Below are 15,367 nucleotides of genomic sequence, written 5' to 3'. Positions count from 1 at the left end.
TTTAGAAAGATCCAACAAAACAGAATAAAATCACAAGCCTGTGCTTTATCTGCTGCTGAAGACGTGACTGCTTTTTTTAAAAAAATTAAATCAATGTTAAATTAGCCAATTTCTTAAAAAATTATCTGCATTACATGAGCCTGCTGAATATATAAAACCACTAGTTTCAATGTAGTTAGCAGCCTGGGATGTTCATAGCCTTAGCATTTGAAAAGTCTAAGAATGTTTAACTCATAGAAGCACTTATCAATAAATAAATATTTATTCTTTCTCACTTCAGAGCACATGTATATATGTATATATGATTTACTTTGATCCCATTTGCCTCATTATCTTCTTCTATCTCCTTGCCCTTCCTGCCTAGTCCCTTCTTTGTACTATCACGTCCTCCTCCTCCTGTTCTGTCTCTCTTTGTGTGAGTTTTCTACCGTGTTTCATTAGAGTTGACTACAGGAACATGAGCCGAGCACCTCACCAGCGGCTCCATCACTAAACACTGAGATTCCCTCTCTTCCAGGAATCACTCATTGCTTACCCCTTCTCGGAGAGGGGTGGGACCTGGCGAGACCTTCCTCTCTCTATGCCTGAATGTTGGTGAATCCAGTCTTTTAAGGGTCATGTGTAGGTAACAACTGCCACTGTGAGTTCACAAACAGAGCATTCACGGTCTTTCCAGAAGATGGCATATTTTTTAAAAAAATTTTTTGCATTCCATTTTCACAATCTGGCTCTTAAGAACTCAGCTAAATTAGGTTGGAGTTCATTTAATGGAAGAGATTTGGTCATACTACAAAGAGGTAGAAAACTCATTGAAATGTATATGTGTATGTGTATACGATGTATATGATGTATATGTATATATATATGTATGTGTGTGTTTGTGTGTGTACTGTATATGTATTATATAGATTCAATTATTGAAATTTAGCCCTATGCCAAGCATAAATAGAACAACAAAATTGGCTAGTTAATAGCAAGCTCTTCCCCTGTATGTGTGCATGTGACTATGCACGGCTACATGTATGAAAGTGTGCATGGAGATCAGAAAGCAAGCTCTGCTGCAGTGCCTCAGATGCCCCAGGGATCTTCTCATCTCCACTTTCCCAGTGCTAGGATTACAAAGGCAGTCAGTCTACCACTCCTGTTTTGTTCTCTGTGGGTCCTGTGCATTGACCTCAGATCCTCCTGCTTTCTTATCAAGCACTTCAGTAACTGAGTCATCTCACCAGTTCCCAAATATTCTGATTTTAGTAGCTATAAATGCCCAATTGATTTGAATTCAAATGCCCAATTAGATAGGCAGGGAAACTGGCCAACCATCAGGTCATTATAGAGATCCTCACGTGGTCAGACCGTGAAACCAAGAGAAGTAAGCAGCAGTAGTTCCTTATCACTCGAACGGAATTTATATCTTTATGTGCTACAGACACTGGAGCCTGTAACACAGACAAAAGATATTCACGAATGGATCCCTTGGACACAAGGGTCCCTAGTGGCTCCATTACTTGGGAATAAGCTAGAATCTGTAGGACTATGAAAGGCAGCCTGGTTTCTGGTCAAGCACCAGCTAGAAACCATCGGAGACCCCAGGTGATTCTGTGGGGCCCCAGGTGGGACCAGGTGATTCTAATGGATGGCAGGTGTTTTGTCACGCCCCCAGACTCTAGGCTTCTGACAAGAGGCCACAGATCTCCATAGATTTGTGTCCTTTAGTCACATAGAGTAATGCCCCTACTAGCCGCTCCATAGATAGAGGGTGTGACTACAGGCCACAGAGTCTCAAGACAGATCTCCATATTAATGAGGTACCTAAAGGCCAGAAGGGTGTAGCCAATTAAGTTCCCCTTCCCAGACCTTCCTCCCTGCAAAAGGTATTTAACCTTAGGCCCACCCTGAGAAAACTGGGATACAGTTTCTTATCTACTTTCCGCATGAGAATAAGCATCTTAAAACCATAGACTGTTTCTTTTCTTCGGGATCTGCCATGGGGAACAATGGAGCAGGCCTTCGCCTACAGATCTACCTTCTAATCTCCAGCAGAAGACCTCTCTGTGTTTCCAGCCACAGCGACCACCAACCCAAGCCAAGGACTCTCCTCCCCATGGGGTGCAGCCAGAGCTTCTCTCCCTTTCTCTCCCCTTTGGCTGCTGGCCAGTCCAGCCAGTGGGACCCCACTTTGTTCTCTGCTCTTTTGCAGCTCCCAGAAGCACCTGGGTGCCCCAAAGCCTGAGAACCAGGGGGTCCCTGGCCACCTTTTGGCCCAGGGGTTCCCCCAGCCAACTCCAGCAGTCCCCAGGGACCTCCTGTGCTCCTAACCCCCAGAACCGGGTCCCGCTGCTTCCCATAGCCCAATGGGTGTCTGCCCAGCACAGGTGTGGGGAGAGTACAGTCAAATTTCCTGCTCCTCTGTCTCCACCAGTGGTCCTAGCCCTTGGCCGGGGCAGACATGGAACACACTTTAATCCAACAGGAATCAAAATGGGAGATCTGATTCTATCATAGCTTCAGGGCCAAACTGTGAGGTCAGTGTACAGGAGACCAAGGAGGTGTTTTTTAAATTCAGGTTACATCAGTGGCCGGAGTGTCACAGATCTGAATGTTGGATCTATGGGTATTTCCTTAGACTTTCATAGGATAGAACAAGCAGATTGTATGTGGGTGATTTATAACTTGGATTATTGTATCATCTCATATATTATATTATATTATATTATATTATATTATATTATATCATTAGCTATTTATGTCTACCATGGGCTTAGAAATTAGTTTCCCAATAGAGTAGTAGTAAACTAGATAACTAAACAGTTGTAACAACTTACTGCAAAGTCTGGTTTCTAGAGACAACATACATTTATTACTTTATAGTTCTGGAGGTCAGGCTTCTGAAAAGAACCCCATTTGGCTGGTGCAGGCTGGTCTAAGTTCCTGTTGGTGGCTCTATGACATAATTGATTTAATTTCCTTTTCCTCTCTAGTAGCCACCTGCATTCTTTGGATTGTGGCCTAATTGCTATAGAGGTTCAAACATTCTTGCTCTAAATCAACTATACAAAAGTCTTGATGCTGAGTTTCCCATTAGATCCCCATCGGTGGGGGTCACCATGTCTGCTGCCAGAGGTGGAGGTTGACACTGATAACATATGATCCTTTCAAAAAGCAAAGAACACGACTCTCATGTAAATAGAAAACAAACAGGCGTTCAGGTTTTACACAACCCAGTGATTAATAATGGGAACCATCAAATTAAAACCCGTTGAAAAATTGGATTTGCGTAAACTTAAATTCTCTGTAGATGCGATTCATTTGCATTGCTATCAAAAAGCACTGACGTTGGATTTGGTATCTTTAAAATATTATTGTTGAATGTGTGTGTTGTGTGTAGATATGCTTGCAGATGTGCTCATTCTGTGTGTGTGTGTGTGTGTGTGTGTGTGTGGCACTTTACATGTATGGAAGTTAGAAGACAGCTTTCAGGATTCAGGTAGCTCTATTTGCCACGTGGAGCCAGCAGATTGGCCTCAGGTCATCTGACTTGGCGGCAACCTTTAATTTCCAACTGAGTCATCTTGCCAGCCTATATATGAGTTTTGGAGTGGTTTTTTTTTTTTTTTTTTTTCTTTTAATTTTATTACTTTGACATTTTATCTAACTGTGAAATTCCTTGCCTGCATATGTTTTAAAAGATCCTTGGGCCATAAGGTTCTCAGTAGGTGCCTGATCCTATTACCTACCATTAAATTGATTTAGCTTCTCTTGTTCTTTCCTATCAAATTAACTATTGAGCCAAAGTAGTGCTGACATCTACTCACTTTCATAGCTTCACATAACTAAACAAAGGAAGAATGCTTGGTGTGTTAAAAAAAAAAAAAAAAAAAAAAACCTGAAATGCATCACCAAAGCCATTGACATGAGAGTATAGTCAAAATAGAGCCTTCGCTGTTTCCAGCTGAAGTATCTAGGTAGTCATGTGTTGTGTTATCGCCCCAGCCTTGTATTTCGATGTTAATTTCACTTTCCTGGGAGGGGATTCAGAGGAGGAGTGAATCAGTACACAGGTGACTTCTATTGAACCTTCTGCCCACCTTAATTTATAAAATAAAGACTAGAGCCAGTGATTGGGCAGAGAAGGGGAGGTGGAGAAATAAAAGTTGGTGGGAAGAGAGAGAGAGAGGAGAGGGAGGAGAGGGAGGAGAAGGAGGAGAGGGAGGAGAGGGAGGAGGAGAGAGGGAGAGGGAGAGAGGATGATGGAGGAGGAAGACAATGGAGGTGGATGAAGACAGAGGAGGACAGAGGAGCAGGAGGTGAAAGTACAAGTGCGTGACTTGGAAGTTCTAAGGGTCTCATAGCTGGGGAATAGACTAGTGTAATGGTGAATCTGCTCAGTCCACACATGCAGCTTATATTCATAATTATTGAGTTGTGTTTTATTTGACTGGTCTTATTTGGTTGGAGATTTACCACAACAGTCGTGTTTGCTTTTTCATATAAAAATTGGGAGATACTTGTAGGTGAATTGTATTGTACCAAGCAGCTTATGGATCTGTGTGTTCCAGTAAATGTAAACACTAATAGACAAGATCATTCTCTTCCACTGGTTTCTCTATTATCGCTGAAGGTAAATTTGGGTCTTAAACTACACATCAGTTACATTCCAGATAAGTTTTTCTAGGTGGTTAATGTCGCCTCTGTATTTTATGCACACATGAAATCACTTCTTTCCAGTATCTATTTCAATGATATTTGCCAACAAAGAAGCAGTATACTGCACATCTCACTAGTACACGGGAAGGAGAGGAGAAAAGTATTAAGAATAAGCCACACACTGTCACTTTGAGTTCAGTTTAATGTCTGTTCCCAACCTTCTGCTACATGGAGTCAGATTACTTTTATACCGGTGTCTCTGTATGTTTAACACTGTTGTGTCACTGATTTGATCATTCTGTGTATGTTTTCTTTTATGCATTTCTCAAGTTCATTTCATCCTAATTTCAAAAATGTAAGATCCATTTATTTCACATTTTGAGCCAGTATAACTCAATAGACCTTACAGTCCACACAATGAATTAAAATTATACTATTACTACTACTGCTGCTGCTGCTACTACTGCTGTTACTGCTGCTGCTTCTATTATTGCCATTGGAAATAGGTCCACTATTATTTCAAAAGGAAGGATGAAGTAGTTTGTGTTGCATTCTGGTCTCACAGGAGACAAAACTTTATGTAGGAATGGAAATTGAGTGGATGCAACGGTAACGAGAGACCTGGGAAAGCACTCATTTGGGATTGAGTGATTTTTAAAGTGTATCATTTAATTTTTAATAAAGTACACTATAATTGAGAAGAAAACAGGGAATCAGCAACTTTCTACAGGTTGCAAGTCGACTGTTTAAGTTAATAATTTGGCTTGAAACTTTGAGAGAGCATTCTGAATACCAGCAAACATAAAAAGAGTCACGTTTTTTGGGCAGAGGTGATCAGAGGACTCCATCTTCCTTTCCCTGCAGCCTATCAGAGACAACCTTCCACTAAACTTTTCTTTTCCCATGTCTCCATGCATATTTTAAATGGAATTAAGCAGAACTCACATATCTCCAGGTTTTCTATTTCAGCTCCCATTCCTTGCCTGGCACCTCAAACCTCCAGTATACTGGGAAAGGATTCTCAGGGTTAGCCCTTCACACTGTGAGGGATGAAATTCTCAGTCTAATAATAATTCTAATTATTAGTTTATCATCTGCTTATAGTGATGGAGAGTCTTGATATTCCACTTAAGAGAACAGGGAAAACAAAGTTACCTGCTGACTTTATTTCTTAGATATACTAATTTCTTCTCACCTACTAGTTTTCTCAATTACAGTTTTCCTTTCTGCTTTCTGTCTCCTCTGCCAGATCTTAATACAAATCCTTTCCTCCTTAATCTGGACAAATTCTCTGTTATTTCACATGTCTCCCCCACAACCCAATTTTAAATACCATCTTAATATGATGATCCGGACATTTCTGCTATTTCTCATTCCTAGACACACAGATGAAGTTGCACACCTGACACTTCCATTTTGAGTTGAGCAGATGTCCTTCTTGCCCACCACATCTTCCTCATCAACAGGTATCCTTTATCTCCGATCTCAAGAAGCTCTGGTAGCATTCACTTAGCTTTTCCTTTATGGGCTCCTCTGTAGCATGACTTTTCTAACCCTAATACCCTGTCAGTTATCTTCCCAACTTGTGTATCTCATACCACGTCATTTCTTTCTCTTTTTTTTTCTGAGTCATTTTGTTGTTTATTTGTTTATTTTTGATGGCCGGGAACTGTATGACTCTTGTCAAAGATGTGTCAAGAGGCTGGCTGTAGACCAGCCCCATTGTGGAGCTTCTAAACCATGACTATAGTGCACACAAGATCCAGATCACTCAGCACTTCCTTCATGGATCCTGGCTTTTCTTCCCCAAAGGCTTGTTGGCCTGAAGTCAGTGCCACCACTTCTTTCTTATCTTTGTGGCCACAGTTCTAAAGCATCCTATAGTGATCTACTGCCGAGGTCATCTTTATTCCCATTGTCCAGGACTGGTCTGGTTTTGGACTGATATTAAATTTTTAAGGGGGCTGGAGAGATGACTCAGTGTTTAAAAGCACTGGCTGTTCCTGGAGGACCTGGGTTCAGTTCCCAGCACCCAAATGGCATCTTTAACCATCTGTAACTCAAGTTCCATGAGATATGCATATGCAGGTAGGCAAAATATGCATGCACAAAATAAAATAAATAAGTCTTTAGAAAATAAAAAAGTTTTTAAATAGATATATAAACTCTTTTTTTCTCTGAGTATATTTCATTTCCAGATTTTCTCTCAGGTAAAAATATAATCCACTTATTTTTGAAATATTATATTCTAGCAATTTTTGTTCATCTGTTTATAGATTTTAAGTTTCTAAAACTTTAATACAAATTTGTATTGAACCTTCAATATAAAATTAATATTTTATGTAATTGAACCAAAATATTTTACATGCAATGGAAAGTGAAAGCTCAAGAGTACCCTTTCACCACAACATAAACATTGTCAGCATACTTTAAAAGTGTGTTTCTTAACACATACACATGTACACACAAAGAAACACACACAGAAGCATGCAAACAGACACACATACGTACTCACACACAGATACACATGCAGACATACACAGATGCGCATGCACACACACAACTTTATAGTCTATATTTTCATTAAAAATATAGATCCCTATATGATGATGTTTTGCACCCTAAGATAAAAATCATATACTGTGGTTACCACTTTTCATCTGCTGGCCAATAGAAATGTTAACCACATTATTTAGAGAAGTATTTCAAACTGTGTGTCCTCAAGATTGATTCTATAGGGAGACTGATAGTTGAGGAATATGGGACATAAAACTCCATTCGAGTCCTAGTGTGGGACAGACAGAGTAAGAAGAGACAGAGGCCAGAGGGATAGAGTGAAGAATTTGCAATGTGACTCACAATGATTAGAGATTTGTGTGAGGTTGGTTAGTCAATGATGGTGTGAGGAACAGGGAGAAAATATTTTACAGGCCAAAAAAAATTCACTATAAAAAGAGCATTGAGTGGCCTGGAGAAGGAGGATGTTTGAAGCAAGAGGTAACACATTAAGATGGTATATTATGTTCTTCCTGCCTTCTCCATCCCAATTCTAATGAGTAGGAAGTGGCCACAATCTTTGTAGTATATTGTTAGGGACAGGATGTAGCAATGGAACTAAGACTAGACATATGACGTACTGAAGCGTCTCATAGGCCAACACTCTGCAGTCTCATTTAGTCTGGCCCAGAGATTTTTCAGAAGACAAAAATTCTTTAGCACAGGTATAGTTCTCCCAAACTTTGGTGTGAATTTACCCTAACAAAACCGCCTACTGTATACAGGAAGGAATCAATGAGTCATATGAGGATGGTCTCCAGACATAAATCCCCCTAGTCAGGTAAGCAATCGGTCATCTAACTGCTTACTTTGGCTGGTTCATGCTGCCAGCCTGTTCCCACTATCTATCTTATAAGATTGCAGCCAGACTATTCCAAATATCTTGAAATACAACAACATTGTATCTGAGAGTCATTCTAGATGTGAATCAAACAATTTCCCCTCCAGAGGTAGCTGATTATTGCTATATCCATGTGAATGATCGCTGAATATGATAATCTCCATAAAATATCCAAGAATGTTTTAGTGACTAATTCCATGAAGAAGAAACGCCATCATGCACTAAACAAGGGATGGGTCAACAAGTTGCTACTTTGACTATTATCAGTTGCACTGAGACCTCAATTTAAAATATATTTTACAAGTATCCACTCAATCATGGCCTTCCTTACTATAAATAATCCTCAAATTCCAATGTTAAAAACTACAGTGGTTAATTTAAGTAGTCTCCATTCTGAGTAATAATTTAGACTATAGTATTATGAGGTCACTTAGAATTTCTGTCAGAGAAAGTAATTTTCCTTAATAACATATATGCTTAAAATACTTAATCACAACCTTATTGGAGCACAGTTATTAATATGGCCACTGTGACTTATAATTATATATAATAATAAATGTGAAAAAAGAAAATATCAAAATTACTCTTTGTAAAATTGTTCAGCAACCTCATAAGATTTAATAGTAATTAGATGCTTATTCTTAAGTGGAAGAATATGGGTCCTGTTAATAAATCTATCTATATGATAGTCTATTTCTTTACTATTTTGCAAGGAATAAATTTTGTCCCATTGTTAAAAGTAGAATATGTGGTTAGTATGTAATTATGTTTTAAACAGTCATACATCCATAATGTAGAAAAATTAGGGTACAATTACATTTATTTTGTAGTAGTGATTTATGCCAAAAATTCTTCTGCAGGGAAGAGAATGGAAGATTGCAATATCTACTGATCTTGAGCTCATAAATATTGAGGTGATGTCTCGAGGCTTTACAAATAAGGAAAGACATGCTCTATCTCATGTGTTCTATGATTTATAACTTCAGTCTGCTATGAAGCTATTTGAAGCAGAGACATTAACTTACACTTTCTATGGAGTCTGTGTTAATCCCAAATGCATTTATTTGACGTCCTATGCATTTTACATATGTTATGAACTACTCGTGATGCAGAAGATTCCCATAGCAAGATAGCTTAGGCTCATGGACATCTCGTAACTCAAGAAACTTCGGGTGCTAATGCCATACAGCCTTAAAATGGAAAAGAAAGAGGAGCAAATGCTTTGGACAAGCAGGGAGAGTTTTTAACAAGATTTTTCACCGTCTCCCTTTAGTGCTTGGCTTCTGGTAATTAGGAGAAAATGTAAATGCTCAGGATTGTTATTGTAGACTTGCCTTCAGTTCTTTCACAAATTTGTATCCCAGAAATCTCATAAACCAAATGGTAGGTGAGGAAATGGGAGTTTAGTGTCAGAGAACTTCCCTGGCATGTGAGAGAGTTCCATGCCATCACACAAATGATGAACATGACCAAGATCAGATTCATAAAAAAACACCCAGTGTGTCTGTACATATGGTGAAGGGACTTCGAAAGAGCAGCTGCATGTTCTGCCCTGATGAAGCCTAACAAATTATTTGGCCACTTTTCAATTAGAAAGTAAGGATCTAAGGGCCATCCATCTTCACCCACACTCAGGCTCTGTATGTCAGCTCAAAGAGACATTGCTCATCATTTATAGGATACACCTTTTTGTATTGGAAGACAGAGCCTGGGGCAAGCCGGCACAGCTCAGTTCTTGACCTCAGGATGTGGGCCCAGGGATACTATCCAATTATTCTGTTTTTTTTCCTTCTCTGGTCTCCTCTTTACCTTTCTCCACTGGTCACCCAGGAGCCTTGGTGCCTGGAGTTTTGAGCCCAGGATTATAGTAGCATGGTTTAAAGTTACATTTGGGTTATTTTATATTAAGTCACAATATTTGTGATGGAGTGTAAAGTTTTATTTTATAGATTTTTTTAATTCTAGAAATCCCTCATCCTTTCTCTCATCTTTAATAGGAATAAACTTTACTGAAAGACAAAAACAATCTTAACCTGCTTTGGACAAGTTTTGCTAAATGGCTTCCCCAAACAGCATCTCCCTCTCGACTTGTAGGACTTTTGGTGTAGGTGAGACTTTCCTCTTATAGCAGACAGACCTCAAAAGCATCAGACGTTGAGGCTATTGCTTTCATGTGCACTTGCAGCTGGTCTACTGTGGATTTGACTAACTTTCTTAATTTCTTTGCACCTCATTTCTGTCTGCAAAACGAAGCCAATCCCAACAAATTCCTGACAGGGTCATTTTTCAGTGGCATCTGTGAGATTCAATAGATATATAATTAACTACCCATATTTGAAGCCATGCTTTGCTAATTTTGAGATACATATCAATATATTAGTACATCAATATATCAATATGTCAATATATCAATCAAAACCTGCCATGGTTTTCTCTTCTGTTTCAGGCTTTTTTTTTTTTTTTTTTTTTTTTTTTTTTTTTTTTTTTTTTTTTTTTTTTAATAGCAGACGGTATTAGTGGTCATTTTGATTTTCAAGTGCAATGTGACTATGGTTTTACTCTGAAAATGTCACTTTTTCTTTGGTATTTCTGTGAAGAACTCATCAGAGAATCAATATTACAGAAAAAACAAACAACAAAAAAATAACAAAAAAAACCGTCTAACATTTGTTCAAATAAACTTCCTATCACTGGGATTATTGGAAAAGGCATAAAGTATTGACCCACTAAATTCATTATTAAATTAGCATTGCGATTGAATAACTTAATAAGTCACTAAGGGTAAAAGACAAATAGCTGTCGATTCTACTCACTGGGATTTTGATCAACAAATGACAGCAGTAACATTCACACTTACCACAAGAGTAGTCCCAGTAAACAGGTAAAATGGCGGGGAAATTCCCAATGCATTGTGGGTCCTTGGAGAGTCAGCGAATGTGGCTCAGAAGGGCTGATATTTAAGCTGGTTCATTAAGGATGAGTAAAGTTCATCAGGTAGATAAGTTAGTAAATTTAATTAGCAGAAAAATAATTAGGAAAGATTAGTGTACTCAGCACGCAGATCAGGATAGCGTAAAGGAACATGCAGGTGGCAGAGCCTGGAAATGAGTCTGGGAGTCTGGCTTGGCCACGGTATGAACCCTTTCAAAAGTTTTCAGGTTGCTGGCTTAGCAGTCAGTAATACTTACTGCTGCTGCTCCAGAGGACACACGTTTACTTCCCACCATCCATATTAAGAGTTCATAATTGCTGATAACTCCAGCGCTTGGGGATTAGTGGCCCACTTCTGTTCTCTGAGAATACCTGCACATGCGTGGTATACACCGAGTGACATAAATAAAAATACGACGTTTTAAAAAAAAAATGGTTCGATGCAATTTTCCATTTGCTTGTTTTGCATTACAATCATGGAAGGTCGCCCCCCAACCTTATGGTGTGAGAGTCTTTTTCTTCGAAAGTATATCACAGATGCCAGGCAGAGTGTGAGCCGCGGGTTTCGAGAATAAACTGGAGGCTGGCAAACCAATTAGGGCAGTTATGATTAATTGTTTAATCACTTGATGAAGTGAGATTGAATTAGAAAGGGGTCAGGGGACAGACACGTGACTCAAAATGAGTCAGTGAAATGTGTAGGAAAGCCTAAAAACACAAGCCAGGGGAAGGAAGAAAGTGATGTAGATCTTTGCCTGAGGATCAGGACCAGTGATAACACACTTAACAAACCTGGACGTCAGTGCAATAGATAATTCACATAATTCATTATGACGTACATTCATATCACCTATCACCTCCATGCTGGGTAGCTCAAGAAATGTCTGCAGAAAGTTGATTCTCTTCCTTTTGGCATGTTTTTATTTCTTTTTCAAATTTAGAAACATAACTGAAACTGAGGTGTCAACAACTTTTGTATTTTTCATAATACAAGTAATTTAATTAATTGCCCTTAGGCTGCATTTTCTTGACTTTCTCTCCATGGCATGGCATCATTCACATTAAACCACTACCCCCAAAGGTTCATCTTGCTTCATCTCCTTGGTGAACTCTATCTTACAAAAAAAAATTCATCTGTGCCAACTCTCTCTTGAACTATCTGTATATTAAATCACAAACAGACCTTGTTTGGGGCTGTCAGGTTTAAATTCTCTATCAGTTTTCTTAAGGCCATTGGCTTGTACTGTGTGACCACATTATTCATTGGTGTCTTGTGTCTTGACATCGTGTCAAGTTTCATCATGAAAGATGATCCGGAGAGTGCCGACTCAGCTCTCAGCCTGACTTGCACATGGCTCTACTGATCCCTGGATGGTCTTAACCAATGGTCATCATAGCTAATGGAGGGGCTGTGGGAGAGAAGGCTATGTTCCTGTAGTATCCTGCTTTTGGTTCAGCATCTGACCTTGAAGAAACAGTTTTACTCGACTGAACTTCAGTTTTACCATACATCAAGGGTCTTCGCTAGGTAAAATAAAAAAAAAAAAAAATCCAATTTCCTGATCCGAATGCATTGAGATTTGATTATTCTGTTTCCACCTGCTTCTGGAGTAGCGGGTTTAAAAATCCCCCAGTTAGTAGGCAATGAGAAATTTAGACCAGAACTAATTGTTTTATAGAAAAGATATTTTGCACAAAACACTAGACTATGCTACCTGTAGATTTTCTTATAACAGTAAAATTAACTCTTTGTGAAAATGAAGATTTAGTCAAAGCAAGGGCTCCTGTATAAAGGGCAGCTTGAAGCTAAGAATAGCAGCCATGCCGTTTTGATAGTGTCCAATTAGGCAAGAGCGGTAGAGCTCATCGGAGAATAATTTGCAGCAGATGCCAGCATTAAGACACAGATGTGGGACATTTTTCAATGGCACTGGAACATGTGTGGTATAGGAGAGCTGATGGCTTCATCGTTGCTTTCCCTTCTATGGAACTGCCTTGGGAAAAGGCATGAACATTCAGCTAGCCCCGCTCTCATATTGCTCCCCTGCATCGGCTTCTTCCAGGTAGTCATTTCTATAGAGCTGAGGTCATTAGATTCTAGTGTATTCGGTCTCCATGCCCCTTGGTGATCTCATATCTCATATCCCATATGTGGAAGTTACAATAAAATTTGGAGCAAAACACCCAGAACCGGCTCCAGATGGACAACCCTGATACCATAGGATTTTCCTCTGTCAGAGCAATAGTCTCGCTCACTCAACTGCAGAGGCTTAAGTACGTAATTTTAGATCATCAAATGTCAATACATCTTAAAGCTGAGCTCAGTAAATCAAACTCTTCACACTGACACTTTTTTTTCCTTCTGATTTTTATTCTATGGGTTTTAACATTAAACTGAAACTTTATAACTTTCTGTTCTATGAATAGCATCTCTCTCTTCAAATGTCAATCTTTGGCTCTTAAAATCTCCCCTAACTTACTAACTTGCTCAGTCTTTGCAATGCCATATAGAACTTAAGCATGGTACTCAGAAGGATGCTGGGCTGGTGGTTGGAGGGAGACAGAGGGGACTGTATTGAAGGGAGGACAGTGATAAATATGTATCTGAATCAATTGAAAAATTATTCTAGAAATATAACATTTAAGGTCCTCTGAGAATCATAAGTAGCTATGGAGAGGATTGGGATAGCTGACTGATGGAGAAAAAAATGTCAAGGTTAGCTTACATCAAAGTCAGGGCCCTCGGACATGATGTATAAAGTTCAGAATTCAAAAGACAGTAATGAATGGATTTCTGAAAGCCATCAGATTGAAGAGAAAACAGATGACCTCCTACCTAGTTAATAGAGGACCTTGGAAGTTAAAGAGAAACAAATGGGCTTACAGTATCCCCAGCAGAATGGCATACAGAAAACACTGCAGAGTAATAGAGACATCTGACCTGGTCCTGACACCAAGGGTGTGGCTACTTCAATGCTTTAATGCTTTATATTTCTTGGTTGGTGTCTCTCAGCCTCAGTGTCTTTATTTGTAAAATAGGCACAAGTAAAACAGTGATGTCTGTGATCAGCAGTGGGATATAGGTGCTGATGAACCTGAGTAAGCCAGAGCCCGCAGTTAGCAGCAGCCAGTGTCTGTGCCAGCAACAATCTTTCCTATTTCTGTCTGGTTGCCAGAGGCTGATGGCACTGGAGAGGCAGGATGACCTTCTTTCTGAATGCTTTCAAGGTTTTCCAAATTAAATGGGCTCTGATTTGTTTTAGTATATTTTATTACCTTTTATTGTTTTTTTAAACCTTAAGGTGTTCTTTCTGTATAGAGATGGCTCTGGTTACAGCTAGCAGAATCAGGCGATCCTAAGGCTGCTAAAGACCCATTCTCTCCTCTGTGTGTCTGTGTCTAGTTGAAATGATCCTTTATGCTCATCCTCCCGGGAAAGCAATTGTCTGTTTCACAACAGCATTACCAAGCTCGTGTGTATACAAGTTATTATCCACTCTAACCAGGCACTTTTAAAGCATTATTTATTTCCAAAAGAAGAAAGGGGTTTTCATTTTCAAAACTCAGCGGTTGATGATTTTCCCCAGGTAAATTATCTCACGCTGTTCATGTAAATTCTCATCTCATTATGTCTGCCTGTCTCCCCAAGCCTGTCTTTGTGCAGTTCAGTCATTGCCTCTCTTTACTTTTCTTCATGTTTGGAATTACCTGCACATTTCATTAAGACTGGGTTTAAAAAAAAATCACCTGATCTTTTACAGACAGGGTATTGTTGACTGGAACCCACTGTCTCATTCTTTCTGAGTCAGTAGTGAATGATAACGAGTAGAGTCTGAGTCAGTAGTGAATGATAACGAGTCATCAGGACTTGCATTAAGTCAGGATTGTGTAGCAAAACTTTTAAATTAAACTTGTATGTAACTAAATAAGAGTGATGATGGTGATGGTCATGATGATGATGATGGTGATGGTGGTGATGATGATAAGGAAATATGTGTATATGTGTGTGTGTGTGAGAGAGAGAGAGACAGACAGAGAGAGAGAGAGAGAGAGAGAGAGAGAGAGAGAGAGAGAGAGAAAGAGAGAGCTTGTGTGTCACATACCACACATATGGAACTCAGGATAACTCTCAGTTCTCTCCTTCCACCATTCAATCCCAGAATTGAACCCAGATCCTCAGGTGAATACAAAAAAGTCCTTTCTACTTGCAAAGCCACCTCACTGGCTCTAACATGTGATCTTTAATGCTTTTCAGAAAGGAAAACTTTGCATTCATCCTGAGGAGGAGAGTGAGTTGTGACAAAGACAAAATTAGGAGGCACCTTTGCTTAGAACAGTAACACTAGTCCTACTGGATCTGTGCCATGCCACCATGCTGTGCTGTGGCTGGTGGGT

General features: G+C 39.4%; 1 long non-coding RNA gene across 1 annotated transcript in view; it reads left to right on the top strand.

Annotated features, from left to right (window-relative positions):
- Positions 1–15,367, top strand: part of LOC143435276 (uncharacterized) — a 209,633-nt gene that overhangs the window by 173,776 nt on the left and 20,490 nt on the right. The gene's annotated exons all lie outside the window — the stretch shown is intronic.

Source organism: Arvicanthis niloticus, chromosome 20 (assembly GCF_011762505.2).
Source record: "Arvicanthis niloticus isolate mArvNil1 chromosome 20, mArvNil1.pat.X, whole genome shotgun sequence".
NCBI lineage: Eukaryota > Metazoa > Chordata > Mammalia > Rodentia > Muridae > Arvicanthis > Arvicanthis niloticus.
Note: the sequence above shows the minus strand (reverse complement) of the source record. Positions and strands in the feature narration are given on the sequence as shown.